The following is a 21,680-nucleotide window of genomic DNA, read 5'->3' as shown; positions in this document are numbered from 1 at the left end:
TCTATGGCCTGCACCTCATGCACCCCTTCGCAGGAATTGCGCAGTTCGGCCCACCGCGTCAAGTAGACGCGGGTCGACTCAGTTGGGTCTTGGACGCATAGAGAGAGCTAGCGAGGCTTAGGCGGCTGCTTGTAGGTGCTGGTGAAGTTACGGATCAAGACTTCGGTGAAATCCAGCCAGCTGTTAACGCTGTAGGGCTTGAGGCTGTTCAGCCATGTCCGGGCCATGCCCTGGAGCATGAGCGGAACGTACTTCACGGCGACGTGCTTGTCGTTGTTTGCTATGTTGACGGCGGTGGAGTAGTCTACCAGCCAATCTTTCGTATTCACGGAGCCATTGTACTTGGGCGTATCTCGAGGGAGCGAGAACCCTTTCGGGAAGGGCTCGTCGTGAATGCGGGGGCCGAAACAAGTCGGGCCGATTGCATCTTCTTCTTCTACCGCTAGGGATCAAACTAGTCGATCGATCCGATGGCGGGCGTCGTTCTCTCCGACTCCTTCACGGGGGCCTAGCTGGACTCCGAGAGTTGGGTACTCAACAGCCGGCGGGGAGACGCGCCTCTCCCTGCGCGGGGGAGGCGGACGGTTGCCCTGCTGCTCGACTGCTCGAGGGCGGCCGTCTTGGTCGTGCTTGATGGTGATGCATGTCCGGCTGCGGCTAGCAGCCGGCTCTTGGTCTCTTCGGTCGCGGGCGCCGCCTGTCAGCGTCCGGGATGTTGCGCTATGCTCTCGGTGAGGGGGGAGGTTCTCGGTGTGCAGGCCGGGTTCCACTACGCGGTGGCCGGCTTTTTGCTCCATGGCGGCCATGTCGAGGAGCTACTGGACGCGCTCCGTCATGCAGCATCGCTCGTCGGCCTTCAAGTGATCCAGCTCATCTGCTGCCTCGTGGGCGGCCCGCAGATTCTCCAAGAGCGTGGCGTAGACGGGGCGGTCGACTCCCAGCATGTTGGCGACGGCCGCGCCATGCTTCTGAACGGTGCCCATCAGGCTTGGTCCGCCAGCAGCCGGTGTGCCGCAGACAACACGGGCGATCTCGTGCTGGTAAGCTTCGCTGAGGCGTCTCATGGCTGCCAGCTTCTGGGCGCTTTCGAGGAGCGAGACGCGGAAGGCTTCCAGCGTCGCTCCGTCCGCGTTCTCCGCAACGGGCACGGACAAACCCCGCACTGCCGCCTATAGCGGGTCGTGGGCAGCCCCATTAGAGGCCCCATCGTGGCTAATGACCAGCACCTTTGTGACGGTGCTAGTGCTAGCGTCACTGGTCGCAAGAGGGAGCGGGTCATCGATGACCACCACGTTGGCGGGGAAGTCGTCGGGGGATGCCACGTCGAGGTCGACGAGCATCGGGTTAGTAGATCCAACCGACTCTATGTTGAAGGCGGGCTCATTGGCGGTGTGGAGCTTGCCGAGGAGGTCGACGAGGCAGCTTTTAGAGCTGGCTGCTCCCACGTCAGGCGCAGGCTCATCGGGGAGGCGGATCCCGCTGAAGAGATCAGAAAGACTGCTCCCGGCGCAAGCGGCTTCTGCGCCACGCAGCATGTCAACACAAACGCCATCCAGCGCGCCGGGCTGGCTGTGTTCGCTGGGAAGGAAAAGGGTTCCCGTCCAGAACGTGTTTCCGGATGATGGTGCACCTTGCCCCATGGTGGGCGCCGAATGTCAGGGATGTGTAGCGACATATGCCAGGGGATGGCTAATCATGGAGAGGGACAAGAGTACGTCGCCGGGCACTAGAAGCGGCAGTGAGCGAGACCGCATGCGCCTACGAATCTTGCCCAGGTTCGGGGCTCTTCAAGGAGATTACATCCCTAGTCCTGCTCTGCGGGGTCTCCGCATCTATACATCTATACAACTATTAAACAATCCAACATTTTCTTTTCTAAAGCCACCCCATTATGTGTACCTAGGCTAATTTGTGCCACAGGATTATCCCATCTAATGAGATCTAATGGCCTAAATACATCTGACCGGAGGCCACGATTGCATGTAGCAATTAGTGTTGGCTGACCATTCTCCACCAGATCACTCCTATCCCATCTCTATTCTCTCATCATCTCCTCTAATCACGGGAGGGGCCACGCCACAAATTCTCAAAAACAAAGAAAAAACATATCCCATCAATCATCTCCTCTAATCATGGGAGACAAAACCGCTGCTCTGAATCCCGTCTCCTCCCTCGGGAGGCACCCGCGCCGCCGCCCATGCATGGCCCAGTTCCTCCATCTTGACCGTAGTTGCAGACGTGAAAACAGATCCGCCGCCGCCCCAGCCCCTCATTCCTTTCCCTTCTTTCGCGCATCCGGCATTCAGTGCTATTGTGGAGGACATTGACTGGCGGCGGCTCGACTGATGCATGTCCACGACGAGAATGGTGCCGCAACCGGTACAAGCGGCGTGAGCAGAGGCAGGGCTGGGGAGTGCCACGTGCGTAAGTTACGTCAAGCGCGGCCGATGACGCAAATCTCAGATCGTTTTTTCATCTCTCCCTTTACCAATCCTTCTTGCTTTCCCTCTTGTCTCTATCAATGCCACTGTATGCAAATTTTGTCATGTGCTCTAGTTTGAACCGAGCTTGATTTTTTCATTAAGATTCAGCGATGGTAGTATTGGGTTGGGTTGAGGTGCATCACTGCGTTGGGGTGTGGGGCGAAGTTGGCGGAGGTTGGAGGTCGGGCCCGACTGAGGGGGCGGCTGCTTTGGTATTGTGTTCATATGGGTTTTGCGATGGAGAGATGGATCAGCCTGAATTTTCTTTTCCTCTCCTGTCGCCTTCAAGAAGAAGAGATGTCAAGTGGAAATATAACAGGGATGGAGGATGTTGTTAATTTGCTTCACAACAAAGTGTTTGGTGGTTTGGCTGTTGTTACTGGTATGTTTTTTACTCTTGTCTTTGAATTACTCGGGCTCGGATATGGTACTGTCAAATTTATAAGCAACGATGTGCAGTGAGTATACCCTACGAGGATGGTTGATGCAAGCTCATGATTCTCACAAGTTCAATTCAAGGTTGGTGTTACTCTATTTTTACTATTGTTTCTTTATCAATATTTCAGTACTGGGGCAGAAAATATTTACCTATTATGTAGTTCTTCGTTGAAAGCTGAATGTATTGTTTAAAATGTTTTCCCTAGATGAAGGAAGTACAATTTGCATGTAGTTTTTTACGGTTAGATGTTTATAGGAGTCTGTGTCATTTTCAGTCCAGCAAAATTTAAGTGAGTTCAAGTTTGCATTGAGCATTTTCCAGTTCTCTCTCCTCTTAGGATAATTTAGATAGTTTTACTGCATCATGCATATTCGCTTCGTGTCCTTTCTTTCCTTCGTGCTTAGTGAATGTAACTGATTGAACTTTCTATTGTTTTTGGTGTGTCAATAGACCCAGATGTATTGCCCAGGGAGCCTGGAGGCGGGAGCAACACTGATGGTCACCACGGCAGTGGGTGACCGCCGGGAGGCAATGCACTTGCCCGGCGTCATTCAATTCACCAGCATTGGTGGCACCAAGGGCGACCGCAACCTCCGTGTTGGTGTTGTGTTGTGTCCGCACGCGACATAGTCTATGTTTTCATAGAGGCAGAACATTATATCAGGTTATTCAAATAGATGTCGTGCATTTACTCATAATAATACAACTTTTGTCTTTATAAGTTATGATAAGTGTGCACGAAATGCTTTAATGTCATTTAGTTTATTAATATTAATATCACTATAATATATCACGCTTATCCGAGGTCTAGATTTAAGTATGGCACTGAGGTTGAGAGAGAGAGAGAGGCTGGCACCTTTTCTGATTAGTTATCTATGTATACATCCATTCCTAACAATCATATATAGCCCAATTTAATGTTATCTATGATTTATTTTCTCAATATTACTAATCATGTTGACCGATCGTCATTTACTCATTTATGTATAGAGCCAGTCCTATCAACCATATATAGTCAAACTAATGTTATCTCTGATTTCGCATGTCAATATTACAACTCATGCTTACTAATGCTATACTTGATTTATTAGCATGCATCGGGAGTATTCTTATGCTGGATTACTTCTTTGGAGTGCAAACAAAGCTGGTGTACCTTAGGAGGTGAAGAATAATAAGCTTGAAAATTTGATAATCTTAGTTTAAGACTTGCTCTGCAACGGAAAGTGCGGGTATTTTTTGGATTTATTGCTTTTGTGCTACTCTGCAAGTATGCTTATTTTTGCCAATATAAGGACAAATATTTTTGCAACTCGTAGTTCCTTGTTTTTCTATACAAACAGAGGACAAATATTGCTCCTTGAGACGTGCGTTGCACGTGCACGCTAACTAGTGATGACTATGATCAAATAGAGTAGCTACAAGTTGCTCCTTGAGCTATTTTGCTAGAGGAGGAAGAAGAACAAGGCTAGCCCTACTCCTCTCTTTGTATGGGTGTGTGTGTGTGATCTCCTAGGTCTGAACCCTTTGCATGGGGAACCCTGGGGGTTTGTATAGGCCTACCCCAGGGGTACAATGGTAACTTGGCCGGGTGTAGGACCCGATCATTAGTGTCTCTAGACGCCGGCTTCTCCGCTGGCTGCTGGGGCCCGCCGCTTGGTGGGTCCCGCCGGCTGTTGTGTACTCAGCCGACAGGCCGCGCCCGCCGCTTGCGGGTCTGGTGGGTCGTTTTGCATTGTAGCCTTGCTACTAATGATGGATGCTTTGTTGGGGGAAGCGTGGCTACAGTATCGCCGCCTGGTGGGCTTTCACTATAGCCATTCCCCGTCTCTTCTGGTTAATGGCACACGGACTCTGAGGGGGGAGAGGGCCGTCTCCTAGGAGGCAGCCCGTCCTCGTTTCCGCCTGCTGGGGATCTGCCGCCTTCTGGGGCTCGCCAACAGGTAGGGCCCGCCACCTATGGACCATACCGACAGGCTGTCATGGGAGCATAGCTCCCTAGGTGGTAGGTGATGTCATGGGCAGCGTGGCTACAGTACCCCGCTGGATGAGTGGCTTCCGCTGGGTACGCCCGTACTGTAGCTGTGCTCAGTCCTGGATTTGGGGGTGGCAGGTTGCACTGTTGCCACGCCCTATCTTGTTACAGTTATGTGGGTGCAAATTTTGAGGACACGAGGGGCCTCCTGCTAGAGGTCGGCCGCCTCGCAACCGCCTTCTGGTATTCTGCCGCCTTCTAGCAGCCGACCTCATTGACCAGCCGACCCAAGAAGCCGATTGTTCGTCCAAGAGGTGTGAGGGGCGCTGCTAGCCCCGATGTCTTTAAATACCATAGGGAGCCGACAAGGCTACCCGTGGTCCTTTACTCCGATAGATTGTCTTTCAGATTTCGACATAATTCATAAGTTCATGGCTTTCTTAATATGTGGCAATCACTGGATATTGGTATTCATTGTTCCAAACAAGAACATAGTTTACTACATGGATTCTCTCAGAGAGTCAACAAATGCTTAGGATCGGACGCATCTTCAGCAATTCGTGGATTGGTATTGAATTCTATTATATTAAAATTAATTTGCATTCATATCTGGTTCAATAATTGATGTTGTCAAAATTCATCTTCATGTATAGTGTGCTCACATTCTAGAAAACTAAACCAGGGAACCTGTTCAAGAGGGAACTACCTCTGCAGCATGAGATCGTTTCTCCAGTAACACACCGAAATCTGTTATTTTTTGGAAAATGTATCCAATAGTCTGCAAATACCTTTTCTTACGCTAGTCAAATGCTCAAGCTTCTAAATGAACTTCTTTCTATTTCTGTCGAAAGAAAAAAATACATCTAACACCGGTTAGGTTGTTCCTAACAGGACAAATACATGACTAATTCCATACAAAAAATTTCAGTGTCCTCAGGAACAAGCAGGGACCAACCTTTGTGGATACTATGTTTGCGGACACATGATCTTCATCGGCAAATCTGCTGATAGTTGTGAAGATGCTCGTGAATTAGTACCAGTAAGTCTATCTTTAATATCTTCTACTCCACTCATATGGCACATTCTGAACTTAAAAATGTTGCAGCTCATCTTAGAACCGCGAACCCCTGAACCGCTCCCCGTTGGTGAATTGTTGATGGTTTGGAGATTTATCAGCGACTTCTTCCTGAATCACTACATCAATCCCACTGGTGATAATGAAGATTTTAGCATGCCTTCTCCTGAAACATTGACTAAGAGTTAGCTGCTAAGCATATACGCACAGATCCATTGTTTTCCACCTGATGAGGTCTTCATATTGCGTACACTATGATTAATTATATAATGCATATATATGTCAACAAATCATTTGAATTTAGCTACCATTTGTTCAATGTTGCGAAATCTGATGAATGTTCTTCCTCTGGACACTATTTTTTCAATTGAATATTCTGGCGAATTTGCTTTTTGCATGCCGATTCAAAGGGAATATTTTTGTTTTAACCTGGCAATTGCTCCGCACACGGTTCAACTAAATGAGTGTGTGCGATCCACATCGGAAAGCATACGTCAATCGTAGCAAAACCGCCGGTGATACAAAGCAGATCGCAAATGATTTGCAGCACTACTACATGTGCGTAGGGGATCCGGAACCGTTTGTGATATCACGTTATCGCACACGAGAGCTCGGAGTAAACCGTGCCCAATGTAAAATACAATCCCAGTCGTAATTTTTTCAAGAAACGTGTGGGATCCCAAACAAAAAGCACACGCCAGTCTTGCCGCAACTGTCGGTGATACACAACAAATCACAAATGGCCCGTAATACTTGTATGCGTGCGAAGGGGCTCCTGAACTGTTTGTGATAGAACATTATCGCACACGGTAATTGTTCGGAAACGTCTGCGATGGAGTCTTGCATGGTAGACGGGTTCTGCAGAAAACTCATGTGCGATGGGGACATATTGTACATAGTTCATATGTTGGCCCGTGTGCCTTATATAATGTTTCCTAAACGGTTCATTACGACACACCGTTTGGTTTCACTACATCATTAGAAACGTTTAATCACCGATCCCACACATGCGAAAGACTTTAGTGTGTGCTGCATCGCATATGATTACATTTAGTAAGGCCTCTACATCATGGCTCCGTATCCTCGATGGTTTCTGGGTCATGTGGGAAGGACCCCCTACCGCAGTCACTCACTTGGCGACAGTTCAAAATGCCGTCGCGGAAAGGGGTTAAAACCGTGTGTATAGCACCTCGCTGTACCAGTGTCCATTCCCACAATGTCGTCTTCACCTGCATCACTGGAAGAGCAGCACCATCATCGATTACTCGAATGAAGTTGAGGCCTAATCGGTGACACCAAAGAGGTTCTACACTAATCGCTACATTTTCTTCTTGATTTGACACATGGTGCTGCCGGTACTTTGTCTCAAGCCGCCATGGCGTGGCTCCATCTAAGGTGGCGACGCCGGCCAGTTCCCTCACGGCATCGCTCCCTCTATGGAGACGACCACAATAGTAGGAGTTGCTACTATTGTTGCTCCGGCTCTCATTGGCCCTTTTGCTACTGCTACTGCTTCGGCTCACGCTCGCGCTGCTGCTCTGCTCTTGCTCTCGGTCCCCTACCTGGTCTGCTCTTGCTCTTGCTCTTGCTGCTGCTCTTGCTCTTGCTCTTGCTCTTGCTCTCGCTACTGCTCTACTCTTGCTCACCCTGCTGTTGCACGAGCAGCAGATTCGGCTCTCGCTCGAGCCCCTAGTGCTACTACCTAAGATGCTGCTGCACGACCAGCTGTACCGGCTCTCGCATGCGCTGTTGCTTCGGGTGCTGCTGCTGCATGGCCAGCTGCCATGGCTGCTCTCTGATACTATGTTTCCTGCTGGAGCGGCTACCAATTTAGATCACTACTACTCTACCACTAGTGCTCGAGTGGCCAAAACTATTAGTGCACCGCTTTTCTGCTACTAGTGCATTTAGTTTCAATAGAAAAATTCAGTTTCGACAGTAAAATTCTGTTTCAAAAGTTAAATTCAGTTTCGACAGTTAAGTTCGGAGATGAGCCGCTGATGTATTTTACATCTAGCACTTTTTTGTTATGTATTTTGCATCATCTATTGGAGATGCTATTGAAATACCACTTCAGGTTAACGTTGTCTCTCTTGTCCTGCTTCAGCCTCGCTGTCGTACACCTCACCGGAGCTGCTCCAACGATGAAACCCTCCATCACAGCGGAGCAGTACCCTTGGCTCCATCTCGAGACGCCTAAGATCTTGTTCCCCTCCTCTGAGAGCCACATCAGCCACAACATCCTCAGCGACCAACCCAATGATGCTGAGATCGACATGACTTCGCCAAAGAGGTTGTACACTTGCTGCATCGCTTTTTTACTCTACAAGTTATATATATTATCCACTGAGCACACGTAGTAATGTGAAATACGATTACTTTCTCCTATATAACAAGCAGTGAGGTACCAGGAAACTTAGCTATCCATGATTGACTCTCTTGAAAGCCATCATTATTTATTTCTGCGCGTTTGAGCTGTGCATGTGTAGATGGGCCTGGGAGTTGAGCTTGTAGGGTAGTGGCGTAGGTTCAAAGTAGTTAAAGTACCACAAAAACTTTTTTGGAGTGTATGCTTTTGCCTGTTCAAGCCTACCTACTAGAATCGCCAGTGGTTGAAAGGAAAAGTGAAGGAAAAACATAGGAATTGGAAAGTTTTCTATGGTACTACTATTCATGCATTTGGTTCAAAGGAATGGAGCAAAGGAAAACTGTAGGATTTGTTCCTTTAATGTCTCTTTCAAAGAAAAATCATAGGAATTTTAATATCCACTTGGCCCTCCTTTTCAAATTCCTATTCATGAAGAAGAAGACTAAGTGATAGTAGCATAAAAGCATTATAACTGTACATTTTCTTGTGGTTTGACTTAATTTGACCATGCTTCTTTGCATTCCTATGACCTTCCAATTCCTGTGAACCAAACACCCATATTGACAGAAATCCAGTGATTTTAAATTCTCTGTTTTGCACATGCATCACTATCATATTCCTGTGTATTTCCTATCCCTGCATTGTTAGAATCCTCCAATTCAAACGAGCCCTTACAGAATTACTTATGTTATAGATAGTTGTCAAAGAAAACCTTGTGTGGTTTGTCCCGCTCTTGCCGCGGCGTCGTCCACCCCAGCTCAGCTGCTCCAACAACGAAAGGGTCGACCACAATAGGGATCCGCCCTGCAGACTGTATTTTGTCGCCTCAAATCTTCTTCCCCACCGCTGACAGCCATGAAAACTGCATTACCATCATCAACTGAGGAGATGACCTTGCGGACTACACGGGTTCGGAAGACAGGCCGCACCCTTTCGTGTTTGCTTATGTTATGCATCGCTTAATATGACATGCTACTTTCTCGTCTTGTTCACCGATTAGACTCTGAGTCAGCTCCAAACTAATGCTCAAACTTGAGTTTTTAAATGGTATTGGGGTACATATCGTGGCCACAAGCAATAGTATCTGTCTACTATCTGGTTAATCTCTGGTGTCTACTATGAGTTCCATGTTGGGTGGGAAACAAATAGTAAAGAGGCCATTATATATATTTTTAACAAAAGCTATTATCTACCTACTATCATTGGTTTTGGGTCTATCCACATGTTGTTACCATCACTCTGGATTTCTGCATGCACTCCTTACATAATTTCACTATGTTTTATTCCTATGCATGTCAGTTATTATACACAATGGTACTGAAGATGTAGAGAAAAAGAGAGAAGCCTTGCATGGCAATAAAATTTCATGCAGACGTCGTTCCATGGTGGGCGCAAAGGCAGCCCCCTCACCCCATTTCAGATTGTAATCAAGAGGAAGATAACTGGTCTGGGGGTGATTCAGAAGGAGCAGACCACTCCTATTTACCCCCTGAGGTCTTTGCTCTAACTTGGCATGCTGATGTTGGTCATATCATGCATATGGTGCCTTGCATTGCTTACTTTATACATCAAATACGTCATCTTCTTAGTTTAGATAGGCTTTGTGTGAATGCCATCTGTTCAGTTTCTATATCGTATATGTGAATTATGCAATGCCATCTTGTTTAGCCACTGTTTTGAGGGGGATTCAGAAGGAGCGGACCACTCCTATTTACCCCCCGAGGTCTTTGCTCTAACTTGGCATGCTGATGTTGGTCATATCATGCATATGGTGCCTTGCATTGTTTACTTTATACATTAAATATTTCATCTGCTTAGTTTAGACATGCTTTGTGTGAATATCATCTGTTTAGTTTCTATATCGTATATGTGAATTATGCAATGCCATGTTGTTTAGCCAGGCATCATATATGTGAATTTTGCAATGCCATCCTGCTGATCCAGTCATATTATATGTGAATTATATCACACCATCCTTTTTTCTCATTATGTATTACATTTGTCAACAATGGTAGTACATTCAACTACTCTTCCTGTGCGTCAACCATTTGACACGGTGATGGAAAATCTAGAGTGAAAACAAGGCCTTTAGAGCAGATAATGCTATCTGACGAAGCACATATCTTGCTGGTTACAGATAGCTCCTCAGAGGATGATTCAGAGACAGATGGCAAGTCCTGCCCCCCCCCCCCCGAGGTGTATGCTCTAACTTGGCAGGGTTATGTTGCTCATATTGTTGGGGAACGTAGTAATTTCAAAAATTTCCTATGCACACGCAAGATCATAGTGATGTATAGCAACGAGAGAGGAGAGTGTTGTCTACGTACCCTCATAGACCGTCAACGGAAGCGTTGACACAACGTAGAGGAAGTAGTCGTACGTCTTCCCGGTCTGACCGATCCAAGTACCGAACGTATGGCACCTCTGAGTTATGCACACGTTCAACTTGGTGACGTCCCTCGAGCTCCGATCCAGCAAAGTGTTGAGGGAGAGTTTCGTCAGCACGACGGCGTGATGACGGTGATGATGTTCTACCGACGCAGGGCTTCGCCTAAGCACCGCTACGATATGACCGAGGTGGAATATGGTGGAAGGGGGCACCGCACACGGCTAAGGAACGATCGCGAAGATCAACTTGTGTTTCATGGGGTGCCCCCTTGCCCCCGTATATAAAGGAGGGAGAGGGGGAGGTGCGGCCGGCCCAAGGGGTGCGCCTGGAGGAGTCCTACTCACACCGGGAGTAGGACTCCCCCCTCTTGCCTTGTTGGAAAAGGAAGGGGGAAGGGAGAAAGAGGAAAGGGGGGCGCCCCCCCTTCCTTGTCCTATTAGGACTAGGGGGGAGGGGGCGCGCGGCCTGCCTTGGCCGGCCCTCCTCTTCTCCCTTAGGGCCCATGTAGGCCCAATAACCCCCGGGGGGGTTCCGGTAACCCATCGGTACTCCGGTAAAATCCCGATTTCACCCGGAACGTTTCCGATATCCAAATATAGGCTTCCAATATATCAATCTTTATGTCTCGACCATTTCAAGACTCCTCGTCATGTCCATGATCACATCCGGGACACCGAACAACCTTCGGTACATCAAAACACAAAAACCCTAATTACGATCGTCACCAAACTTTAAGCGTGCGGACCCTACGGGTTCGAGAACTATGTAGACATGACCGAGACACGTCTCCGGTCAATAACCAATAGAGGAACCTGGATGCTCATATTGGCTCCTACATATTCTACGAAGATCTTTATCGGTCAGACCGCATAACAATATACGTTGTTCCCTTTGTCATCGGTATGTTACTTGCCCGAGATTCGATCGTCGGTATCTCAATACCTAGTTCAATCTCGTTACCGGCAAGTCTCTTTACTCGTTCCGTAATACATCATCCCGCAACTAACTTATTAGTTGCAATGCTTGCAAGGCTTGAGTGATGTGCATTACCGAGAGGGCCCAGAGATACCTCTCCGACAATCGGAGTGACAAATCCTAATCTCGAAATACGCCAACCCAACAAATACCTTCGGAGACACCTGTAGAGCACCTTTATAATCACCCAGTTACGTTGTGACGTTTGGTAGCACACAAAGTGTTCCTCCGGTAAACGGGAGTTGCATAATCTCATAGTCATAGGAACATATATAAGTTATGAAGAAAGCAATAGCAACAAACTAAACAATCAAGTGCTAAGCTAACGGAATGGGTCAAGTCAATCAGATCATTCTCCTAATGATGTGATCCTGTTAACCAAATAACAACTCATGTCTATGGTTAGGAAACATAACCATCTTTGATCAACGAGCTAGTCAAGTAGAGGAATACTAGTGACACTCTGTTTGTCTATGTATTCACACATGTATTATGTTTCTGGTTAATACAATTCTAGCATGAATAATAAACATTTATCATGATACAGGAAATAAATAATAACTTTATTATTGCCTCTAGGGCATATTTCCTTCAGTCTCCCACTTGCACTAGAGTCAATAATCAAGATTACACAGTAATGATTCTAACACCCATGGAGCCTTGGTGCTGATCATGTTTTGCTCGTGGAAGAGGCTTAGTCAGCGGGTCTGCAACTTTCAGATCTGTATGTATCTTGCAAATTTCTATGTCTCCCATTTGGACTAAATCCCAAATGGAATTGAAGCGTCTCTTGATGTGCTTGGTTCTCTTGTGAAATCTGGATTCCTTTGCGAAGGCAATTGCACCAGTATTGTCACAAAAGATTTTCATTAGACCCGATGCACTAGGTATGACACCTAGATCGGATATGAACTCCTTCATCCAGACTCCTTCATTTGCTGCTTCTGAAGCAGCTATGTACTCCGCTTCACATGTAGATCCCGCCACGACGCTTTGTTTAGAACTGCACCAACTAACAGCTCCACTGTTTAATGTAAACGCGTATCCAGTTTGCGATTTAGAATCGTCCGGATCAGTTTCAAAGCTTGCATCAATGTAACCATTTACGATGAGCTCTTTGTCACCTCCATATACGAGAAACATATCCTTAGTTCTTTTCAGGTACTTCAGGATGTTCTTGACCGCTGTCCAGTGATCCACTCCTGGATTACTTTGGTACCTCCATGCTAGACTTATAGCAAGGCACACATCAGGTCTGGTACACAGCATTGCATACATGATAGAGCCTATGGCTGAAGCATAGGGAACATCTTTCATTTTCTCTCTATCTTCTGCAATGGTCGGACATTGAGTCTTACTCAACTTCACACCTTGTAACACAGGCAAGAACCCTTTCTTTGCTTGATCCATTTTGAACTTCTTCAAAACTTTGTCAAGGTATGTGCTTTGTGAAAGTCCAATTAAGCGTCTTGATCTATCTCTATAGATCTTAATGCCCAATATGTAAGCAGCTTCACCGAGGTCTTTCATTGAAAAACTCTTATTCAAGTATCCCTTTATGCTATCCAGAAATTCTATATTATTTCCAATCAATAATATGTCATCCTCATATAATATCAGAAATGCTACAGAGCTCCCACTCACTTTCTTGTAAATACAGGCTTCTCCAAAAGTCTGTATAAAACCAAATGCTTTGATCACACTATCAAAGCGTTTATTCCAACTCCGAGAGGCTTGCACCAGTCCATAAATGGATCGCTGGAGCCTGCACACTTTGTTAGCTCCCTTTGGATCGACAAAACCTTCTGGTTGCATCATATACAACTCTTCTTCCAGAAATCCATTCAGGAATGCAGTTTTGACATCCATTTGCCAAATTTCATAATCATAAAATGCGGCAATTGCTAACATGATTCGGACAGACTTAAGCATCGCTACGGGTGAGAAGGTCTCATCATAGTCAATCCCTTGAACTTGTGGAAAACCTTTCTCAACAAGTCGAGCTTTGTAGACAGTAACATTACCATCAGCGTCAGCCTTCTTCTTGAAGATCCATTTATTCTCAATTGCTTGCCGATCAACGGGCAAGTCAACCAAAGTCCACACTTTGTTCTCATACATGGATCCCATCTCAGATTTCATGGCTTCTAGCCATTTTGCGGAATCTGGGCTCACCATCGCTTCTTCATAGTTCGTAGGTTCATCATGATCTAGTAGCATGACTTCCAGAACAAGATAACCATACCACTCTGGTGCAGATCTTACTCTGGTTGATCTACGTGGTTCGGTAGTAACTTGATCTGAAGTTTCATGATCATTATCATTAGCTTCCTCACTAATTGGTGTAGGTGTCACATAAACCGGTTTCTGTGATTTATTACTTTCCAATAAGGGAGCAGGTACAGTTATGTAACGCCATCGATGCGGCTATATCTCCCATGTGTCGAAGCACGACTTAGAGGCATAACCGCATTGAAAGCAATGTCGCAAGTGAGGTAATCTTCACACAACCCATGTAATACAATAGGGGAAAAAGATACATAGTTGGCTTACAATCGCCACTTCACACAATTACAAGAATAAAGCATTACATCAAACAGATACAAACAAGGTCCGACTACGGAACCAAAATAAAAGAAGAATCCCAAATGCGACAAAGGTCCCCGATCGACCCCAACTGGGCTCCACTACTGATCAACTAGAACGAAACACCACAAAGGACAAGATCTTCATCGAGCTCCTCTTGAGCTTGGTTGCGTCAACTGCACGGTCTCATCGGCACCTGCAAGCTGGTTTTTGGAAGTATCTATGAGCCACGGGGACTCAGCAATCTCACACCCTCACGATCAAGACTATTTAAGCTTAAGGGTAAGGTAAGGTATGAGGTGGAGCTGCAGCAAGCGACTAGCATATATGGTGGCTAACATACGCAAATGAGAGCGAGAAGAGAAGGCAAAGCACGGTCGATAAACTATGATCAAGAAGTGATCCTAAAACAACCTACGTCAAGCATAACTCCAACACCGTGTTCACTTCCCGGACTCCACCGGAAAGAGACCATCAAGGTTACACATGCGGTTGATGTATTTTAATTAAGGTCAACTTCAGGTTTTCTACAACCGGACATTAACAAATTCCCATCTGCCCATAACTGCGGGCACGGCTTCCGAAAGTTCAAAACCCTGCAGGGGTGTCCCAACTTAGCCCATCACAAGCTCTCACGGTCAACGAAGGAATAGACCTCCTCCCGAGACATTCCGATCAGACTCGGTATCCCGGTACAACAAGACATCCTCGACAATGGTAAAACAAGTCCAGCAAGACCGCCCGATGCGCCGACATCCTGATAGGAGCTGCACATATCTCATTCTTAGGGCAACACCGGATGAACACTACGTACAGCTAAAACCAGCCCTCAAGTTTCCCCGAGGTGGCACCGCAAGTGGCCCTAGTTTGGACCAACACTTAGACAAGCACTGGCCCCGGGGGGGAGGGTTAAAATAAAGATGACCCTCGGGATGCGCGACTCCCAAGGGAAAAAGGCTAGGTGGCGAATGGTAAAACCAAGGTTGGGCCTTGCTGGAGGAGTTTTATTCAAAGTGAACTGTCAAGGGGTTCCCATTATAACCCAACCGCGTGAGGAACGCAAAATCCGGGAACATAACACCGATATGACGGAAACTAGGGCGGCAAGAGTGGAACAAAACACCAGGCATAAGGCCGAGCTTTCCACCCTTTACCAAGTATATAGATGAATTAATTAGATAAGATATATTGTGATATCCCAACAAGTAAACATGTTCCAACAAGGAACAACATCTCCATGTTCCAACAAGGAACAAACTTCAATCTTCACCTGCAACTAACAACGCTATAAGAGGGGCTGAGCAAAGCGGTAACATAGCCAAACAACGGTTTGCTAGGACAAGGTGGGTTAGAGGCTTGGTTCAACAATATGGGAGGCATGAAAAGCAAGTGGTAGGTATCGCAGCATAGGCATAGCAAAAGAGCGAGCAACTAAGCAAGCAAAGATAGAAGTGATTTCGAGGGTATGATCATCTTGCCTGAGATCCCGCAAGGAAGAAGAACGAGTCCATGAAGAAGACAAACGGACGTAGACGAACGAATCTTCACAAACGCGACGTTACCGGAACCAACCCGAAGAAGCAAACACCGGAAAGAAGCACACAACATAGTAAACAACCAACACATGAACATGGTATGATATGCGGGATGCGGTATGCGATGCATATGCATGATATGCAAAGGAATGATTGAACCTGGCCTCAACTTGGAAATCCAAGTGTGCCACTGGAAAGATGAGATGAAATCGCTTGAAAACGATATAAAGAACACCAAAAACGGAGTTACGGATTGGAAATGGCAAGCAATTCAAATATGGCACCGGTCTGCGATATACAGCAAGTAGCCATCTAAATGCAACAAGATGAACATGCTACAGCACTCAAAAATGGCAATAAAATACATGGCAGGGATCCATTCATGATGCTTAACAAAAGTCTAGCACTGAGCTACGGCCAATTCATCCATTAACAGGTCCAAACAAGCATGGCAAAAATGCATATGGTAAACAGATTTCAGACTTGGTGAAATTAACACTTGTCTGGAATTTCAGATCAGGTAGCACACTTCGGAGCATGAAAACTATATGCTACAGGGCCTGAACATGGCAAAGTAAAGCATGGCATAGAGCTTCTCAAAGAGCTTAACAAAAGTCCCTTAGTGACCTTAAGCCAAAAGGGATCATAAAATACAATTGCAAGCATGTGAACATGGCAAAAACATAATCAGATCACAGACTTAGTGAAAACTGGAGCATGCTGAAACAGATATCAAGTAGGCATGTTTACGAGCTCGATGCACTCACTACAGAGCAAGGCATGACAATATAAGTATACACCCATCAATAATACACATTATACAAGCTAGACATGGCAAGAACAATAACATGGCATGTACGGATCAACTAAAACATCATCGGCAAAATCGCTAACAAGTAGACAATCTACCCAGATTCACGAAATAGCAAAAGTAGAGCTCGATTGACTCAATCTAGGGTGCTCCATAATTGCAAACAAAGGCATGTATGGATAGAGCACTACAAGATTAACAAAACATCCTTACCGATCATCCTCAAAAGAGGCACGGATCACTAGGAAACAACATGAACATATGGCCATATGAGATAAACAGATCAAGGACTTAGTGGAAATACTAAGTCCCTGAAATCAGCATTACCAAGTGCCTCACTTTGCAAGCTTGTGCTAGGCACCACACACATCACAAAAATACATGGGTTGCACCTCTGGAAAGATGGCAAAACCCTTAACAAAACATATGTAGAGCTCATGGGCATATCATGCACATAATAATCATGGCAAAAATGACAAATATCTAAATGGAGCAGCAGATCCGAAAATTATCTCAAGTAGCACTCTTCCAACAGCATTTCGGGCATCAAGATGAACTCAAATGAAAATGATGCAATGAGATGAAATGATGTACTCTCTGAGACGAACATTTTGATATGCTATATGCTCAAATCGGAGTTACGGATGTTGAATTATGATGCGATGAATATGGGCACATGGATCTGGAAAATTGGGGACTTAGCCGAAATTGCTACCTCCAGATCTAGGGTTTGCCCGACGCGGAAATCGAGGCGGCCAGATCTTCGCCGGAGTTGAAGACGACGGCGGCTGGAGATGGTGGAGCTGCCGGAGCTCCGGGACGGCGGGGAGCTTCTCCGGGGCGGCAGGGCGCGACGGGAAAACGTCGGCGGCGCGGGGCGCCCGAGGCGGCGGGGTGCGGTGGTCGCGGCCGACGAGCTCACCCGCGGTGGCGCAGCTCCGGCGGAGGAAGAGGCGGGCGGCGCGGCGCTGGATCCGGCTGGCGCGGGCGGCGAGCGCCCTCCGCGGATGGCGGCGGTGACGGGTGGGCTCCGCGGGCCCGATCCAGGCCACGCGGGCCGACGGCGGGGACAGCGGGCGCGGGACACGTGTCATGTTGCCACTGGAAGGGAGCGGCGGCGGGATTTCGTCCGGCGGGCGCGGACATGTCCGGCGGCGTGCGGGAGGAATTTTAGGGTTTCAACCGCGAAATTCGGGAGGGGAGCACATATTTATAGGTACAGGGAGCTAGGAGAGTCCAAATGAGGTGCGGTTTTCGGCCACGCGATCGCGATCGAACGCTCTAGATGATGGAGAGGGTTTAGGTGGGTTTCGGGCCAAATTGGAAGGGTGTTGGGCTGCAACACACACAAGGCCTTTTCGGTCCCTCGGTTAACCGTTGGAGTATCAAACGAAGTCCAAATGGTACGAAACTTGACAGGCGGTCTACCGGTAGTAAACCAAGGTCGCTTGGCAAGTCTCGGTCCAATCCGGAAATGTTTAACCCCCACACATGAAAGTAAGGTAGAAAGGACCACCGGAGGAGAACGGAGCGCCGGAATGCAAAACGGACAACGGGGAAAATGCTCGGATGCATGAGACGAACACATATGCAAATGAAATGCACATGATGACATGATATGCAATGCATGACACACAAGCAATGACAAGGCAACAACAATGAATAACTGGAGGACACCTGGCACATCGGTCTCGGGGCGTTACAACACTCCACCACTACGAGAGGATCTTGTCCCGAGATATAGAATGGCACCGGAGGGAAAAACTGAGGAGAAAGAGAAGAGGTAAACTACGTTGCTTCTTTGACAAACGAGTGAAACCATGAACCTTGAATAAGGTTAAGCCATTTCGAGAAAAAAAATACAACGGAGATGAACGAAGTTGAAAACACTCCGTTAGCAAAGAGGGACAAAGAATATTGCGAAAACCTTGAGGTTGAAGGGAAGATATATATAGAAAACACTCCGGTTAAAGAAGGGGATCAAGGAAGACCAAATTCGGGCAGCACTCCGGTTGAAAAGAGAGGAATTGAATAAGAACTTGATAAGGTGATATAACTTGAAAAGAGGGCATGACACTCCGGTTAAATGGACAATCATGAAAAGAACATGATCTTGACAAAACAAGAAGATGGGTTGAAGAGAACAACAACACAATGCCTCCGGAACGAAAGAATAGAAGTTGTATCGACGGAACAAAAGAACGGAGAAGAAAACAACATATTCTACCTCCAATGAGCTTGAAAAGCATCTTAAAGAGAAGGGTCACATGGAGTTGTTGGAACAATCCACAACGAAAAGAATAAACTTGATATGGTCTTATGGAAAACATCTCAAAACTGAGGTGAAATTCTGCCACTAACGGGAAAAAGAATTGGGTTGATAAGAACGAGGGGACGAGAAAGTATATCGCACCGGAAAGGATAAAAGAAGACATTGGATCATTTATAAGCACCATAGATAGCAACAATCCTTAGGGAAAGCTTTAGGTGAAATATAACCCAAGATAATTCCAACGAATAGGTTGATGGATTTAAAATATCTCATTCCTAACAACATGTGAGTTATGAAACATGAACTCAAATTATTAAGAATGATATAATACCATCTCCAATGATACGAGAGAAAGATTGAACTCCGGATTGCAAGATGAGAATGCTTGAGCTCCTTAGAAAAGAATCTCGATGAACACTTCGAGAAGGAATATAAAACCTTGATGAACCATCATGTAGAACCTCCATGAAGAAACTCCGTTAAACAAAAGAATGATCAAACGGAAAGAAAGGGTAGTTGAAAACACAAGGTGAAGCCTTGCAATGATTTAGATGGAGAACTCCATGATAATATAATTGAAAGAGGTTGGAACTCTGGGAAAAAGAGAAGATGAAACAAATGAAACCGAGAGTTTGAAGGGCCTCCGGAATAAGAATTAATCATTAGGATGAAACAAGAATAAGAATTATGTTATGCATATCCTTCAACAATTTAATTGCTGACAAGCAATGGGTTTGGCATACTACTTATCCTCGAAGAAAGATTAAGATAGATATAGCGCAAACTTGAGAAAGTCTTCAACGATCCACCGGTAGAATTTGAAAAGCACGAATGCATAGATATGATACACAAAGGAAGAAAACTCTTGAACGAACCACCGTCAGAATTGAAAAAAACGATTAAAACATGAAGAAACACCGGGAAGAATTAGAGAGCAAATGAAGATACTCGAGGGGAATTTACATAAAAGAGAACGAAGAGATCACGAGCCGATTAAAGATCACTTGAGCGAAGCACCGATAAAATTGGAGAATGATAGCTGAAAGCTGAGAATGAATACACCTTAATTGATGGACTCCGGATAATCAAACTGAGAAGACTCTTGAATATCTCCTGATGGGTGAAAAGAATTTTCACAATCGAAAATAATTATGAGAGGATGGCAACAAACTAGAGCCACGAATCTTGAAGAGAATGGAGCAAGATATGGAGGAAAAACTCTTCTTCGGTCTTCAAAATCTGAGAATTACGACAAGAAACACTATCATGAATTGTTGAGAAACTCCGGAATAAAGAAGAATAGGCAAGTTGAACCAATGATGAAAAGAATTTGACAGATCTTGGAGAAAACATTTGACTGATGAAAACTTCATTCTTACGTCAAACCTCAAAATGGATTTGAGAATAACTCCGGTAGAAATTAGAAGAGTCTGGTAAGATCCTGGGAAAAGACCTGTGGGTTAGGGCCCACTCAAAAGAAACACCGTTGAACGATTTAAAAAGAGAGATTGCACCGGTTGAGTTAAATAGCTTGGATGAGATAAACATCCTCAAAATAGGATTAACGGATCTTGAATGACAAGACGATCCTTCTGAGATATCTTGAGCACTCCAGAACAAATGAATAGCGAGAAATGAATGGTTATGAGGTGCACCGGCACGAGAAAAGCATTTTAAATACAGAAAAGAATATGATCGACACCGAAAGCTTGAATTGGATCCACCGGAAAAGGAAAGAATGGAGAATGATGAACTAGAAACTTCGTTAGTATCTTCATGAGAATCACCGGATAAGAACATGAAGGGAGAAGAATGGAGAGACTTGCATAATAAAATGGATAGTTGATTTAGAATTTTGACTCCTTGAAGCAAAAGGGTGGGAGGGCGGGTAAACAAAGACAACTTGGGACGGATGAAACGAACGCCGTTGAGAAGACTTGAGTTGATCTTGCGGATGTTGAAATGATCGGATCCACTTGAAGATAAACACACCGGTTGAAAAGGATTGACATGACAATCTTGATGATCAAGAAGGCTTGGTATCCACATCGGAGTATGAGAACACCATTTAGGAAAGGTATGGAATCAACACTTGACATTGAAGCAACTCGAATACCACAACTCAAAACAAAACAAAGGATTGGCTTGCGGAATAAGCCGGAACAAACATATGATAGAGATTTCATCCGAAGTTTTTGTGGTGGGGCCTACACGGGCTCAATCGTACAGCACCATCATGTACAAGGCAGTGCACATGACATACGAAGCGTCCCCGAGTCGGCATAGCCAAGGACTCTTTAAGACACAACGAGACCACTGTAAAACCGACCGTGAATAGGCGGACCACTAGACGTCGAACCCCAATTTCATATCATACATCCGTCGGAAAGATACCCAAAGAGCTACTTGAATTCCCACTTATGAAACTCCCGAAATTTTCTGGTTATGCAATCAGGTGTTGGGGATACAGGGGAAGCATAATATCTCACCCAAATCTAGCAAATCCTACATCCAGCTGTATCCATCCTTCAACACATAACCATGAAACCTTCGGAAATCATCTACCTCAACCTTCGAAAAGCATCCGTTATACAAGTTATGGCAATGCTCCTGAACTCCCGCCCCAGTACTGGGTGGCGTCGAGGTTATCTCACCAACGAACTGCAAAAAAGAGATTTTCGATGTCGGCGTACTAAACTCAGGTATTCAAGAACTGCAACGATAAAATTATGACGACAACACCTCGGAGCTCAACTCCCCGGGACACTTCCACAA

The 21,680-nt window shown here is 45.9% G+C and overlaps 1 long non-coding RNA gene across 1 annotated transcript; it reads left to right on the top strand.

Annotated features, from left to right (window-relative positions):
• Nucleotides 1-2,039: 2,039 nt before the first annotated feature.
• Nucleotides 2,040-3,599, top strand: LOC147959294 (uncharacterized). Its single transcript, XR_015612149.1, has 3 exons — nucleotides 2,040-2,865; nucleotides 2,943-3,002; nucleotides 3,373-3,599. It is a non-coding gene; the product is annotated as an uncharacterized LOC147959294 (long non-coding RNA).
• The last annotated feature ends 18,081 nt before the right edge of the window (nucleotides 3,600-21,680 follow it).

The sequence above is a fragment of the Triticum urartu genome, chromosome 7A (genome assembly GCF_056163025.1).
Source record: "Triticum urartu cultivar PI428250 chromosome 7A, HENAU_Tu73, whole genome shotgun sequence".
Lineage (NCBI taxonomy): Eukaryota > Viridiplantae > Streptophyta > Magnoliopsida > Poales > Poaceae > Triticum > Triticum urartu.
The sequence above is the reverse complement of the archived record's forward strand: the minus strand, read 5'-3'. Positions and strand labels throughout refer to the sequence as shown.